Source organism: Ruditapes philippinarum, unplaced genomic scaffold, assembly GCF_026571515.1.
Source record: "Ruditapes philippinarum isolate M1 unplaced genomic scaffold, ASM2657151v2 ctg15608_1_1_1_1, whole genome shotgun sequence".
Classification (NCBI taxonomy): Eukaryota; Metazoa; Mollusca; class Bivalvia; order Venerida; family Veneridae; genus Ruditapes; species Ruditapes philippinarum.
This window is the reverse complement of record NW_026854491.1, coordinates 7,265-21,395: the sequence shown is the minus strand read 5'-3', so window position 1 is coordinate 21,395 and position 14,131 is coordinate 7,265. Positions and strand designations below refer to the sequence as shown.

At 31.6% G+C, this 14,131-nt stretch overlaps 1 long non-coding RNA gene across 1 annotated transcript; it reads left to right on the top strand.

The window, feature by feature from the left end:
- Window positions 1-685: 685 nt before the first annotated feature.
- LOC132740260 (uncharacterized) lies at window positions 686-5,359 on the top strand. Its single transcript, XR_009627133.1, has 3 exons — window positions 686-1,557; window positions 4,059-4,141; window positions 4,758-5,359. It is a non-coding gene; the product is annotated as an uncharacterized LOC132740260 (long non-coding RNA).
- The last annotated feature ends 8,772 nt before the right edge of the window (window positions 5,360-14,131 follow it).

Below are 14,131 nucleotides of genomic sequence, written 5' to 3'. Positions count from 1 at the left end.
GCGCGCTTCATTTCCTAACATCAAATCGATAGGACCTAAATGTATTGACCGCAAAAAAATAAAATAAATTGGTACGGCCTAATTACATCATCTAAAACGCACTTAAATGTCACTTACTGGTGTAAACCTCCCAAGTGACTTAAACATATCTGAATTAACATCGATCAGGTGATGAATTAAAAAAATATATGATTAACACTGTTGATTAAATGTTGTAATAATTTTTGTAATACATACATTTGTGTGTGCGTTTAATTATTTCTGATGTTTTTTTTTCTATAACACTAAAATTGATACTTTTACATTTCTTTGACAAATGTGTTTTAAAAACGCAAAAAAAAGTGGAAATCAATCAAGACAAGTCATCTATTTATGGCTGCTACTTGTAGTGAATTTAAAATGCTTTTTTGTTTAAAAACGATTTTTTTTCCTGTTGGTGTAAATAAAACAGTCAATCAATCAAGACAAGTCATCTATTTATGGCTGCTACTTGTAGTTAATTTAAAATGCTTTTTGTGTAAAAACGGTATTTCCTGTTTGTGTAAATAAAACAGTCAAAAGAGCAGCGAAAGTTGAGTAAAAAGCCAAATTATGATCCCTATTTCGTGCAAAAGTACTAATGTTTTTTTTTTGTTCTATACATTTACATTGTTTATTTGTACAACTTTGTGTTGACCTTGAAACGACAACGCGACAATGCGATACGACGCTCGACAATGCGAAGTGACACTCGACATCGCGAAGCGACATTTTTAAAATGTCGAGTAAATGTCGCGTTATTTTTATGATTTTTACACCGCGACGCTCAACATTGCGAAGCGACACTCGACAATGCGAAGCGACACTCGACAACGCGAAGCGATACTCGACAACGCGAAGCGACACTCGACAATGCGAAACGACATTTGGAATAATATCGTATCGCATTGTCGTGCGTCTACCGGTGCTTGGTCAAAATTTACTAACTCACCGACAAACGGTGCGATCTTGGAAGACAGAGACATTTGGATTGCAAACTACTATTTTTGCTTGATTTAATACACCCATGCACGAATCTCCGCCTACTAATGAATATTTATAAGTACTTTCAATAGGAGCGTACATTCAATGCGTGCGATTTAATGCCACTTGTATAACACGTGAGATAACATGTCATCGTCAGAAGGTAAGACTTTTGTATTTCTTAGCTTGACTCCTGTCGCTGATAACTTCAAAGAAAAATACCATTTTGCCGCAGCTGGATGCTTAACTAACAGAACATTTACTAGAACTAAAACGGAGGCTGAAAGTGAAAAGCGCTAAGCTCGCGCCTAACTATGGGGAGAGATAATATCCTGGATATTGTGTACATGTTCTTGATTACTCGTTACTGAGAAACAACTCTACTGTAGGCCTACCATCCAATATTTTGATAGTTTCATAATTGTGTGACAAAAAAACTGAAAAATGAATAGAAGTCTCCTGATACTTTATAAAGTTGTAACATAATTACCTCCCTTTGATTAGTTTCAGACGAAATCATGATAGATACCTCTTCTTTACAGACTTGTTCAAATGGTATGTGTATATAATTCCGTTGATATAATGACATAAATTTATGAAATGTGTACTATTTATAATCACTGAAGGTTTAAGCATGTACCCAGGGACCGTATATGAACGGGATGTGTAACTGGAGATAAGCGATGTATTTTGTACTCGTCCAATATGGCGCGAACGTCGCCATATTCGAAGCGATAGATTTGTTCAAATAAAAATTGATAAATTCTGTTGTTCTGATGTTCAAATTAAAAATAAAATGGATAAATTAACATCTTTAGTATTCTATGTTGTTTTTGTGTTACTTTTGATCAAGTCTTTAGCCAATAATAGTCTTAATTATTAAAAAGCATATTGTGAAAATTTAAAAAAGATGGCATTGTTTTAATTACGCAGGGGAACATGTGTCACTTTGTCCTAGGGTTATATACTGCAGATTACAAAGAAAAGGTCGATTAATGTATTTTTTCTTTAGTATATTAATACTTGAATAATGTGAGCATGATTTTTTAAACATATATCCATGCTAAAAAAAAGAGGAGTATTATTACTTTGAATTTTCTCATTATCATGAAATACAAATGAAAAAAAATGGCGGACTGAACGGGTGGTGTATATTTTTGTCGATGGTAATATGACCACATGTCCATTAGATTCATATAAAATAAATGCTTTTCGTGAATATACATATGCATCTTCGGTTTGAGCACAAAATTAAACATTTTACACCTGTTGAATATGTGTTTTGACATATACGAAAAGCCACACTGAACACCGGCATTTCACGGAAAAAAATGGTGGACTGAAGGGGTGGTGTATATTTTTGTCGATGGTAATATGATCACATGTCCATTAGATTCATATGAAATAAATGTTTTTCGTGAATATGCATATGCATCTTCGTTTTGAGAATAAAATTAAACATTTTTACACCTGTTAAATAAGTGTTTTATTGTATACGAAAACCACACAGAATACCGGCATTTCACGGAAAAAAATCATCACAATTTGGTACTTTGCGTTAATTAATTCATTACACGTGTAATGTTTTGATTTCACACTTGTTTTCATGACTGATATATTGTATTCTTAAATTTTGACCATATATTAATCTTTAGAATGCAATCTATTTCGCTTCGTAATCTTTTTAGAACGTAAAATGATTGGTGTATTAATTTTGACAAAGCTTATCGATCGGTGGTCAATTGGACGCCAACATAGCATCAGTACCTACGCTTATCTTATCAGTAGATGCAAGTCACGTTTATATTATGTCCCAGATGTACCTTATTAAGATAAAATGAGTTTATATACGCTAGATACGAGTAGCAGGTATCATACTCTATTTTTTTTTTTAAATTCACATAGCCTACGGATTTTCAGTGACTTCTCTCTACCAATGAACATTTTTATTCAGTAACTTTATTGATGAATAAATCTACTTTTTTAAATATTTTGAACAGTATCTTTATTATAACAGGGTAAATTGATACCCCTGATTATAATCATAACAGAATCTTTCGTGGTACTGCATAATTATCAAAACACACTGATTGGATATCAGTTAGTATTTTTTTATTTCATGAATTTACATATTTAATGAGATTATAATTAGAACATAAACTTTTCAAGAATTGACAAAAAAACACCCCTATGATATTAATGTCTATAAATAAGAAAAATCAATGACATACTGACTTGATAAAGACAGCTTCAATGCACATGCTATGGGTTAAATTATTTGGAGGTAGTGTAAAGTTTAACTGGATGTTTTACAAAGAAATTTACGGCAACTCTTAGAAAAAGAGAAAAAGATTACTTAATAACAGGAATAAAATCTTACTCCAGTGTGTGTAAAAATCAACTCGTCCTGTAGATAAATGCCCACTCCTGTACATATGCCCACTTGTCATGACCAGCAGACAAGCGGAATTTTCCAGCCATGCATGGATTTCGTTGGTTACAAATAATTTGAGTCAAATACTGAAATACCTTAGGACAGTTTTATGAAGGCTCTAAGAATATTACTTTGATTATGTTTATTTTTAATTTATCTGCTTGAAGATCTTTGTAGAGGAGTTTAAAGATAACAAAAATAGCTTAGCTCGTAGCTTTCCTATTATTTTTATAGTTTATAAAGAAGCTCACTCATTTAAAACTCAAGTAAATAAATTCATGAAATACTTGAACTAAAATAATACTATATTATTTACAAAAAATAAACCAGAGTACAATTTCACAGTAATGTAAGAAAAATGCTTAATACATAATGTCATTTAAACATTGTAAGTTGAATTTCACAAAGAAAATTATATTATAACAATAGAATTGTAGATTGTGTTGTACATACCTGGAAATTACTTAGACAGTATTGTAATTTACAATAAATTTATGAAGTCCAAAGTATCGCATAAGAATGATACCTTGGCTCCAAAATTTCCTTATTTTAAAAATTGTCATGTAGGGATGATGTCATTTATTTACAAGAAATGCTGTATTTCAATTATTTACTCTTTCAGGAGAAGAATTTGACAGCCCCTTAGGGGAAATTCTCATCCAAATTGGTTTGGGACATCTCAGAAAGAACTTTAAAGAAAATCTGGTAAAGACTTTTATGAATATAGAAACGTTAGTAATTTCAGTGATCAAAATAAAAAATAATTTCGTTAGAAATTTCAAGTGTTTTTTTTTTCTCAGAGTCTGTTTTTATGTTAGAATATTGTATGTATATTTTTCATATATATAAGCCAAGCTTTTGAAACCTTGCATTAATCTCAGAGTTGCAAATATAACTACTCAAAATTATACATATTATTATTATTTAAAAGTGGACATTATACATTGTATAGTGACACTTGGTAGTGACATAATTATGTTTTGAATTGCATGGTCGGTAGGGCCGAGAGTCACTTGGAATGATTGATACAATCGATACTTGTATCAATAGGAATTAATTGATACTGATATTTTTATCGGATTCAGTGTATAATGATCTTTTGGATACACTACCATTGAACAAAATGTATAACTATTTATTTTTGGTTTTGTTTTATTGCTCTTGGCCGTTCCAGTTTTCTTTACCATGAAAACAATAAATTGCCTCTGCCTTTTTTTTGCTGATTCATATACTTCACATTTTCAGTCATACTCAATGTTCATGCTTTTAAACATATGATGATAGTACATGTACATAAAATAACATTGTGTTTTGGTTTTAGATCACCTGAGCATAATGTGAGGTATTGTGATGGCCCACAGTCCGTCGTCCGTCATCGACAATTTATTCAAACAACATCTCCTAACCACATGGCCAATTACAACTAAACTTTACAGGAATGTTCCTTAGGTGATCTCCTTTCAAAGTTGTTCAAAAAATTAAATTCCATGAAAAATTCTGGTTGCCATGTCAACAAATACGAAAAACTTTAAAAATCTTCTTGTCAGAAACTATTTGACCTAGAGCTTAGATACTTCTAAAGTGTGTAGCATCCTCTATTGGACCTCTATCAAGATTGTTCAAATTATAGCCCCAGGGTCAATATTGGCCACACCCAGAGGGTCACTTGATTTTACATAGACTTATATAGGAAAATCTTTAAAAATTTTCTTGTCAGAAACTGTTTGGCCTAGAGCTTAGATATTTGGTGTTTAGCATCCTCTAGAGGACTTCTACCAAGATTGTTCAAATTATAGCACCAGGGTCAGTATTGGCCCCGCCCGGGGGTCACTTGATTTTACATAGACTTGTATAGGAAAATCTTAAAAAATCTTCTTGTCAGAAACTATTTGGTCTAGAGCTTAGATATTTGGTGTGTAGCATCCTGTACAGTCAGGGGTGTAACTTAAACACGTTATCATTTTTATAACCCATAGCCGTTATAAAATTTTATCCGTTTACTAACAGGATCAACTTTGTAAATGTTTATTTTATTCGTATATGTTCTCCGTTTACATCGAAAAGTGACTGTTAGTACACGTATTTTGTACAGTACCGATAAATCAACAGGTTAATGCATCTCATAGTCAGGTCACGGTCTAATTAATTTGAAATATGTGCTATTTTTAGCTCAAAAATGACCAATTTTTTCTAATTTTGAGATCGCTGTTGCGCGAATCTCAAAAATTTTCCTATTGTTCTGATAATTTTTTTATGAAAGTATAAACAATATGCTTTTCACATCTCTGTCTTTGACTTGGTGAGCAAAGTTGATAAAGTTGTGCGCAGGGCATTTGAAAAAAAAGGTAATACAAAATCATTTCTAACTCTTTTGCGTTATTTCCGGAAAGTAGGGGAAGCAAGAAAAATAACTCTTGCTACCCTATCAGGCTTTATTCCCGATTGTCTACCATTTATACTACTTAACATAATAAAATTCTTGTCTGCAATGTAATTATAAATTGTGGGTTTATAGTGAGTTAAACGATACTGAAATCAATACCAATATTTCATATACAGCTTAAAATAATGTTAAATACATTGTTTTCGTGTAAGTTTGTAAACATGGCTTTTTTAAACGTTTATTTTAAAAGAAATTAATGTGTCTAAAAACCGTATTAAAAACTTATTTTTTGTAGAGGTATTTTTATCTTTTATTTCTAGACGGCAGCAACTAAGTAGTTTTATCCGTTGCACCAATATAGGTAAAAAGCAGCGTCCGTGGAAAAAATCTCCTGCTGCAAGAATTATTTATTATAACATAAATAATTTACTCCATATTTTAATGTAGTTGCGAATGTATATGCCATTAACTATATTTAGTAAAACCATTAGAGCTTCAAAACTATGACATTGTATCACCACGGCATAATTTACGCAAAAAAAGTTTTAATAAAAACAACGTCCAAATTGATAGATTAACACAGTCGCGGCACGTCTTCGTCCAGTGTGTATGTAATGCTGAAGTTTTTTTTTTACAACATGTACTAAATCAACATATGACAGCCAACGGCAGCACGTAATATTGGCCCAATATGTTTTAACGCGTATAAGTTATCATACTCTGCAAAAGCAATTGTTCTATTGAGAACAACAAATATTTACAGAACGAGTACTCAAACATTTTACACAATGTATTATACCATTCGACAAATAATGTTTATAAAATTGTTTGAAAACTGTTTGAATGTCCGTAATAATACAGTGTGCAAAATATTGTAACGGTTCATTGTTCCATATTCACTAAATATAAGACCGATCACAAAGTTATTTTCCACAAATATACTTCAAAGACATTCATTCGGTCTATTCAAGAAATCGAGAAGACAAAAGTGTTAACTAAATAGTTTTACATTGATGCGTGTTTTTCATAAAAGGCGTAAAAACTGACAAGACCGGCAAGGTACAAGTGAAGCCAATCTTTTTGTGTGTGTATTTGCGTTTATAAATACTCGCCACCGGTTGCACATATGGTCGAGTCCTCCAGAAGAGCATTGGTCATTTTAGATTTTGGAGGATAGTGCAAGATACAGAAAGATGCCCCAGTTCCAGAAGCTTCTCCTGGTTCTTAAACGTGCATAAGTGTTTAAGCACTCATACACGGGACCTCGATTTAAAGTCTCATCCGAGAGACTGATTAGTAAATTTAGTTGGCCATCCCGGGAATCGAACCCACAAGTTCGAGAATACAAGTCTCGCGCTCTAACCGATTGAGCTATGCGGGCTGGCTGAGTGAAGCCAATGAGCCATGCCGTTTAAATACTAACGGAAACAGGTTATCTTACTGACTGCATTCCAATATATAAGTACATTTCAACTTTTGTTAAAATCAATGTATATTAAATGTATGAGTGTCAAAATCATTTTCTTTGTGTAGGAGCCAACAGTGTAAGGAAAAATTAATTATTTAAAGAATTAAAACTAGGATCTTTGTGCTTACAAAAATTGTGCTACACTGCGAGTTTATAATGTTTATATACCAATAAATTTATAGCGTAAGTCACTGGGTTTTTTTCTACAATAAAAAATAGCAAAAATAAACATTTTCTTAGTTAGTTTTGTTTCGAAAAATTGTCTTTGATCATATTTCTATGGCCCTGAAATTAAAAATGAAAATCATGTTAACTATATTTTTTACCGTCAGTAGTCCATCAGTGAGTGCAGCATCTTTAAACATGTTAAAAGCGGTTGTTCTTTTCAGAAAAAGTACTTTATGGAAAGAAGTGTATATGGTTATTTTAACCTTATATGTTATACCAGTCGACAAATATCTAAAAATTATTAAAATATTTGAAATTAGAAAATTATCACAGTGTCCAAAATATTGTCCATTGTTTTTCTTTTCAAAGATTCTATTTTTCATGAAACATGACGTGACCAAATTTGTTATAATTAGGAAAAATAATTTTTATTTCATTAAGTAACGGAAACAAGTTATCTATCTAACACTCGAATTTGTAACTTCTCAGCGTTATTTTCCTCTGGCAAAGATCTATTTTGTAAAAATAAGGAGACATATGCTATTAACATCTAAAGTGCTAATTAAATTAAATACTCTTTTATCAAAAACATTTTATAAATGATTATTAATAATTTGCATTTTAAAAGTATCACACTTGGGCTGCGTGGTTAACATAAAAGACGCAGCACACCGGCAAGAAACGCAAAGCCAGCAAATAATCGACCACGGTCGTTCAATGACAACGGCAACATGTTATTATACGCTGCAAAAGACAATTAATCGAGTTTTAGAAAAAAAAGTTAAGCATTTTCATGATAATTTTTATGATAGAAATTGTCACAGTGTCGTTCATCGTTTCATTTCTTTTTCACCAAAAATAACGTGAACAAGTTATTTTCCTACAACTAGAATTGTCTTCATTTATTTTCTCACAAAAATATTCAAAGGCATCCCTTCCATTTTGTATCATTCATTTTTGATGGAGAATTGATAATATTTTATTTGATTGCATTTTGTTATAATGAGTGTTTCTTATACATAGGACGAGTCATTCCCATTGTATTAAGTAACGGCAACAATGTATCTTAAACTCAAATTTGTAACTTTTCAGCGTTATTTTCTTCTGCCAAACATCTAATTGCAAAAAAAAGGAAGACAAGTGTTATTTAAAGTACTAATAAGATATAAACGTGATATGTTTTTCTAGTCTTCAAAATCCAATGTTTATTAAAATATTTAAACACAGAATTTTGTCAGTGGTCCAAAATACCGTTCATCGTTTCAATTTTTCGCCTAAAAAAACGTGATCAAGTTGTTTTCTTGCAACTACATTTGTCTTCATATATTATCTCAAAAAATATATTGAGTCTTCCCTTCAGTTTGATATCATTCATATTTGATTGTGACTTGATAATAGTTTTATTTGATCGCATTTCTTATAATAAGTGTAATTTATACACACGAGGAATCATTTCAATTGCACTTAGTAACGAAAACAAGTTATATTACAATCGAATTTGTAACTTCTCGGCGTTATTCTCCGTAGACAAATATCTAATTGTAGAAAGACAAAATAGTTATGTAAAGTGTAAATCAGATATTTAAATGTTATATCGTATACAAATAAACAATAAATTGTTAATGTTTTGCATTTTATTAAGTAACGGCAACAAGTTATCTTATACTCGAATTGTAACTTCTCAGCGTTATTTTGTTGTTGTTAAAGATGTAATGCAAAATAAAGAAGACACATGTTCATTTTAAAGTACTAATAAGATATTGACGTAATATGTTTGACTAGTCTTCAATAATCCAATTTTCTTTAAAATATTTAAACAAAGGATTCTCTCAGTGTCCAAAATACGGGCCATTGTTGTCATTTTTTGCCAAAAATAACGTGACCGAGTTATTTTCTTACAACTTATTTGTCTTTGTATATTATCTCACAAACATATATAAAGGCATCCCTACGGTTTGGTATCATTCATGTTCGATTGGGGCTTAATGATATTTTTATTTGATTGTATTTGTTATAATAAGTATGTTTTATAAACACGAGGAATCATTCTCATTGCATTAAGTAACGAAAACAAGTTATATTACACTGTCTCGAATTTATAACTTCTCGGCGTTATTTTCCGTCGTCAAAATTCTAATTGAAAAAAAGACGAATGTTCATTTTAAGTTCTAATAAGATACTTGTTTACGTTATTATATTATGTTTTACTAGTCTTCAAAAATCCAATGTTTATTAAACAATTTGAACATAGGATTTTGTCCAAAATACCGTTCATCGTTTTCATTTATCTCCAAAATAACGTGACCAAGTTATTTTCTTACAACTAGATTTGTGTTCATATATTATTTCACAAACATATATAAATGCATCTCTTCGGTATTATATGAGTTATTCATTTTTGATGGAGAATTGATAATTTTTATTTGATTGTATTTGTTATAATGTGTATAATTGATGCACACGAGGAATCATTTCCATTGCATGAAGTAACGGAAACAAGTTATTTTACACTCTAATTTGTAACTGCATAGCGTTATTTTCCGATGTCAAAGTTAGAAGACAGATGTTTATTTGAAGTGTTAATAAGATATTTTAATTTTATATCGTAAACAAATAAACAAACGGTTTATAAATGTTGTTATTGGTTTTGCATTTCATTAAGTAACGGCAACAAGTTATCTTACACTCGAATTTGTATCTTCTCAAACGTTATTTTCACTGTTCAAGATTTAATTGTATAAAGCAGAAACGAATGTTTACGTGATATACTTTACTAGTCTACAAAATCTAATGTTTATTAAAATATTCTAACATAGAAATTGCAGTGTCATAAATACCTTTCATCATTTTCATTTTTCGCCAAATTAACGTGACAAAGTTATTTACATGCGACTATAGATTTGTCTTCATTTCTTATAGTATAATGAAAAACATATGTAAAAGGCAGCCCTTCGATTTTATATGTTCGATTTTACATTATTTATTTTCGATGAATAATTGATTATATTTTATTTCATTGCATTTGTTGTAATGAGTGTAATTTATATACACGAGGAATATTTTCCATTTCATTAAGAAACGGCAACAAGTTATCTTCCACTCTCATTTGTATCTTCTCAGCGTTATTTTCCGCTGCCGGAGATCTTTTTGTAAACAATTGATGACGAATGTTAAATTAAATTGTTAATCAGATATTACGTGCTATTATACTAGTCTGCAAATATCTTATGTTTATTAAAATGTTTGAAAATAAAAATTGTCAGTGTCCAAAACACCGTTCTTCGTTTACATTTTCGCTAACAATAACGTGATCAAATTATTTTCTAGCATATAGATTTGTCCTCATTTATTATACCACAAATATTTCAAACGCACCCCTTCGATTTTATATCATATATTTTTGATGGACATATAATGATATTTTAATTTGATTACATTTGTTATAATGAATGTGATTTTTGTATGCTAGATTTTCATAAAAGGAGAAAAACCAAAGAACCACAAAGGTAAAAGTGCAGCAAAAAATCAACCACGGCTGTTTCAAGGATAACGGCAACACGATATAAAATATTTGTTCATCAAGTTATAACACGCTGCAAAAAGTCGATAGCTCTTGTTTTGTTTAGATGGAAAAAGAAAACCAAATTCATGTGATATATTATACTAGTCAAGAAATATCCAATGTCAATTAAAATGTATGGACATAGTAATTGTCACAGTGTCCTGGTTCCATTTCACCAATCATAACGTATGTTTTGTTTTGATTGCATTTGTTATTAACATACGTGGAATCACTTCCATTTCATTAAGTAACGGCAACAAGTTATATAACACTCGTATTTTATTACATCTCATACATGTCATAGTTATTTTCCGCTGCCAAAGATCTTTTTGTAAACAATTAATGACGGATGTTTATTAAAAGCTTAAGAAATATTTAAAGATATATGGTATACAGATAAACAGTTTATAAATATTTGTTGACATTTAGATTTTAAAATTGTCACACTTGGATGCGTTTTTTTTCCCATAACAGACGCAAAACCTCGGCAAGAAACAAAAAAAGCATGAAAGGTACAAGTGCAGCAAATAATCAATCAATGCCATGAAATAATAACGGTAACACGTTATATTTGATCACGAAGTTATAACACCTGTAAGTTAAGAAACGAAATCATACTATTGCGATTAATTAGTCTCCTGGATTTGCGCTCCGCACTTAGAGGATAGTGCTAGGACTTGACAGTCTGGTGACAGTACAGTTCGACTAAGTAACTCGTGGCCACGATATAGTATCTCATGTGCACCTCTTAATTATCTCCTGTGCACGACTAAGTAACTCGTGGCCACGACATTGTATCTCGTGCGCACCTCTTAATTATCTCATGGGCACGACTAAGTAACTCGTGGCCACGACATTGTATCTCGTGCGCACCTCTTAATTATCTCCTGGGCACGACTAAGTAACTCGTGGCCACGACATTGTATCTTGTGCGCACCTCTTAATTATCTCCTGTGCACGACTAAGTAACTCGTGGCCACGACATTGTATCTCGTGCGCACCTCTTAATTATCTCCTGTGCACGACTAAGTAACTCGTGGCCACGACATTGTATCTTGTGCGCACCTCTTAATTATCTCATGGACACGACTTAGTTACTCGTGGCCACGACATGGCATCTCGTGCCCACTACTTATTTAAATTGTTTCATACTTATGGAGTTCCCAGGTGAATGTAAGTCGGGACCTAAACATCACTCAGACGCTGAGCTGAAGTTCAATAATTGTATATGTATTATTTAATTGTCAACATCTTTTATTTGGTAAATGCAAATTTGAAGTTGATTGTGATCTCAGATACTGTATTTTCTATTCTTAGTGGCATGAGATAGAAACTGATTTAGACCATACATTAAATTGAATTGTAATCGGGTATTACGCTAACCTGAATCTTCCTCAACTTATATATCTTTCCTCTTTTATAGAATAGCCAAAAAATCCTTTAAATTGTTTGTAGGATGCTATAATAACAACATTTTTAAGCAAGTTTCATTTCAGATTTCTAGATCTTTGTCCCTATGGATACCAAACATATTATGGTCGAGCAGGTAACATTGATTTAACCTATCATCACATCTGTTCATCTAATGGCTGGATTAATGACTAGATTTATTTTATTACGACTTGAAGACCACTAATAGCCTACGTGATTGGCAGACTACCATACTAACCCACATTTCTATGTTTCAAAGTTTTTTTATTCCAGTTCTTCGATTGGCTTGTAACACTAGCCAATTACCTGAGGGATTTTGAGGGAAATTGTTTTATGGTTGGCAAACGTATCAAATGTATTGGTGTGATTTTCCGTGTTTCTTTTGTTTGTTTAGAGTTGGATAAGCGCCGTAAACGTTTTTCAACAGTATTTCAGTCATGTAACGGCGAACCAGCTTGTCTTTAGATTGGACATCCACTCTTGTCGCATGTTTCAAGGCTTAGAAACGAATTTTATTATTTGTTTTCCATTGTTTCGAAATGAAACTAACATTTCTTCAACAAAAAGTATTTTTTTCACAAAATATTCCCGACGATGAAAGGAAAGCAACATTTTAGAATCTGACATGTTTGTCATTTGTCCCAAAGCGTTTGACATAAAACCATGAATCTTGTTAATAATAATATACTATTTTTTTCCTGACGATAAAAATTAGCTTAGACATATTACCAGTAAAAATTCGTTTATCTATTATCAAAACTGCGTCAGTTATTAATTTTTAAAATATAACACGGCGGACGAAAATCGTAAATTACGCGACACCGCAATTGGATCCGCCGTAATCTGCTTATAGATTTTTATCGTATCATATATATTGCTATGTATGCATCATTCTTTTTGGTATTGAAAAATGCTTCGTTTTGGTGGCAAACGCATTGATATAACTTAACAGAAAGGCTTTTAAAGATATAGGGTAGGGGTAAGGGAAAATGTATAAAAAAGTATACTTAAACGAGCCAGAAAACATTTAATTGTACTCTGGTCGTATAGGGAGTTAGATTTGGTATACTCTTATAAACTTTGTAACAACATAAGAGAAACCTCATTGTTAAATTACAAATATCCGACAACAATCAAATTTTAACTGTGCATGAGTATAGTTTGTATCCGGTAACAGAGGAACAAATGTTAGAGAACATGTTACCTTAGCTTCGAAAATGAACCATTTTAGCCTTATTTATTGGCATTTTATCTTTATTGCCATCCCTGAAATAGTGATAGCATTTTACATTTGCACATGATACATATTCGTGTAGTTAAAGGAGTTACATAAACAATCCTATCATAAACAGCGGGGTATGCCTTGTGTCAGTTACCAGAGGGAAAAAAGTTCGTGCCCCGTGTCTGGGCAAGATCAACAATGGCCAATTTAGCCCTTTTATATGATAGTGATATCATACTTGATAATACATGGGGACATACCTATCTAATCATATCAATTAAGGTGCAGTAAGGGATTTTCACAAAAAAAAATCCAACTTGAAAATATATATTGCAGGAGTTACTAATGATTGATGTTAAAATTATTAAAAATTCCAGCTCATTATTGTTGTTTTGAGTAACGTTCATACATGCATATTTATAGTGATTTCCCCGCCATTTAATTTCTATAACACCCATAAA